Genomic DNA, 2,520 nt, shown 5'->3' with positions numbered 1-2,520 from the left:
TGAAATCACCTACTTCCCTTTCTTAAGAGTCTGTGGAAGAAAAAAGTTCTGAGAATTATTGAATATTTATCCCCAAGCACTGTGCGCTTCCTTTGGTAGACACCCATATTCATTACTGGACTAATTCTAGAAGCTATAGAACTCAAATCTGTTAAGAAAGAAGATGTTTATTTGGGATGGACCTAGAACCAAACCTTTTAGTTTCTCCATGTTACTTTAATAGTGAAAATACAAAACCTAACTAAAAGAAAGCCTCAGTGGGAACTTTTCAGAACCACAGGGGAGAAAAAAGAAAGCTTACACCGCTGACCTCTCACCTTAGCATTTTTCTTCTTTCTACTTTCAAGTAGTGAATAATCAACATGTCAGAGTTCATTTAGATCTAAATCCAATTAAGTCTGACCAAAGGGATAGTTACTCATAGCTTCCAGCAGGTGTATGCTTGGAAGAAATCTTCATCTGTGCCCTTTGTTCCATTTTTAAATCACCTAAGTTTATGGTCCTGGCCGATAAAGCCTAGCAGCACCTCCCATTGAATATCCAAGGAGAACAGCTGCTAGTTTAAGCATCTAGGTATTTGTGCTGTAAAGTATTTTAAGAAATCACTTCTCTCTATTTATCTGCTTAGAACAAGTCTGAGTTGAAAATTCTCTATAATTTTCTTCTGAATCCTCATGGTAGTTACTAAACCATGGGTAACATAACCACTGTGCCTCTTTTTTTTTTTTTTTCCAATCATCTGTGAAGTGTTTTGCAAGCTTGTTGCCAGAATTAGAATTAATGCATGTGATTCAAGTGACACACAGTAGGTGTTCAATTAGTGGTATTTATTATTAATATAATTGGCATTACTGACGCATTCCCAAGAATTTTAAACATTTCATTATTATTCACCGTGGAAAGAAACTGTGTGTGTGTATGAATTTCAATCAGTTCTCACATTTATCTTCCACTAACAATGTTCATGATTTTAGATTGACTTCAGAAGTCATGCTCTGAAATATCTTAATCACAGTTTCTCCAGTTCCTCAGCATGATTTTTGTTGCGTAAAGAGGAGAAAAGTGATGCTTCATAGGTGAATAGCTACTAAGTTTTGAGTACTCTGCTAGGTGTTTTTCATGTATTTTTGTCATCTATTTCTCATCACTTGTCTGCAAAGTTTTATTATTTCGATTATACGGAATAAAAGCACACAGATATAACTAAGAGCCCAGAGTTAAACCAGTCTGAATAACTTTAAATCACTTTCCACTTTGGCAGTGGGGGAGGGGGGTACAGATCTGGTTTCTGGCCTCAATTTTGCCCTGGAAGTAATCGTGTTTTTGAACAAATTATCTCACCACTCTGATCTGTAATTTGTTAATCCATGAAACAAAGGGGTTGCATTAAACCATTTTAAAGATCCTCTCCAGAACTACAAGCGAAAACTGAGACGCTGCAAAATAAATCTAATCAAAGAGAAATAAAATGAAAGGGGCACCTCCCTGGTTTTAGTCAATAAATCAACAATATTTCTTCCAGAGCCAATCTTTCCTGAAACTATGAATAGAAGGGAAAAAAATAGAAGAAATTGTTGGTTCTTGCCCTAACGTGCTTTTTTCAGACCGCTTTATTGGTGCTCTGTTTGACCTTTGAGGCCTGATCCTCAGGATCCCAGGGTTCTTTCCTCCCTGTCTTTGTTTTTCTACCAGCGTGTGTCAGTTAACACTGAATGGTATCATCCTTCTCCTGTCCTTGTTCTTCCGAATAAGAAGACAGGAAGGAGCCCAGGGAGAGTGGAGGATAATGTCTAGAAAGGTAACTGAGGCTTTCCTTGCATGAGGGGATTGATGAGAATGACTGAGAAAACCATGATGATGTCTTTAATCCTCTGTGAATTTATTTCTTTTCTCACCATTTTTTCCTTTCTCTGCTCAGTTCTATTAATCCTTAAGTCTGGGTCCTAGAAGCTTTACGTTTTTATACTCTGCCCCACATTGCCCCACTTCTCACTCTTTCTGCTCAGCTAAGCTCTCATACTTTTAGTAAAGCACACACATTGGATTGTGTTTACTTGTCTATGTGCGGCTGTTTATGTAAATCTATACCACTGTGAGTTTATCAGTGCACTGTAAGATACACTATACCATCTTCCTTGTCTTGTACGAAAGCGTGTATCTACATGATACTCATTTGCACAAACCTTGTAGAAGATATCCTCATATTTGAAAGGAAATATGTGCCTAGCTTTAATAAAGCCTGATATGTCTGTCCTAACCAAATAGATATGTTACAAGTCAGTGTTTTACCTTACAATAGTATTCATGGAGTACTCCGCTGTGAGACCAAACTACATATTGAATTTTAATATGAATGTATAAAAATTTGATCAATATACAACTTTTTCAGGAATGTTCTCTCTCACTAGTCTTTTAACTCCATGAGAGTAGGAAACCTTTTTTATTTTTTTTTCCACTGCACCCCTGATGAGAGCATAAAATAAGTGCTTTATGAAGATTATTGAAAGAATGAGTAAATGA

The sequence above is a fragment of the Ovis canadensis genome, chromosome 2 (genome assembly GCF_042477335.2).
Source record: "Ovis canadensis isolate MfBH-ARS-UI-01 breed Bighorn chromosome 2, ARS-UI_OviCan_v2, whole genome shotgun sequence".
Classification (NCBI taxonomy): Eukaryota; Metazoa; Chordata; class Mammalia; order Artiodactyla; family Bovidae; genus Ovis; species Ovis canadensis.
The sequence above is the reverse complement of the archived record's forward strand: the minus strand, read 5'-3'. Positions refer to the sequence as shown.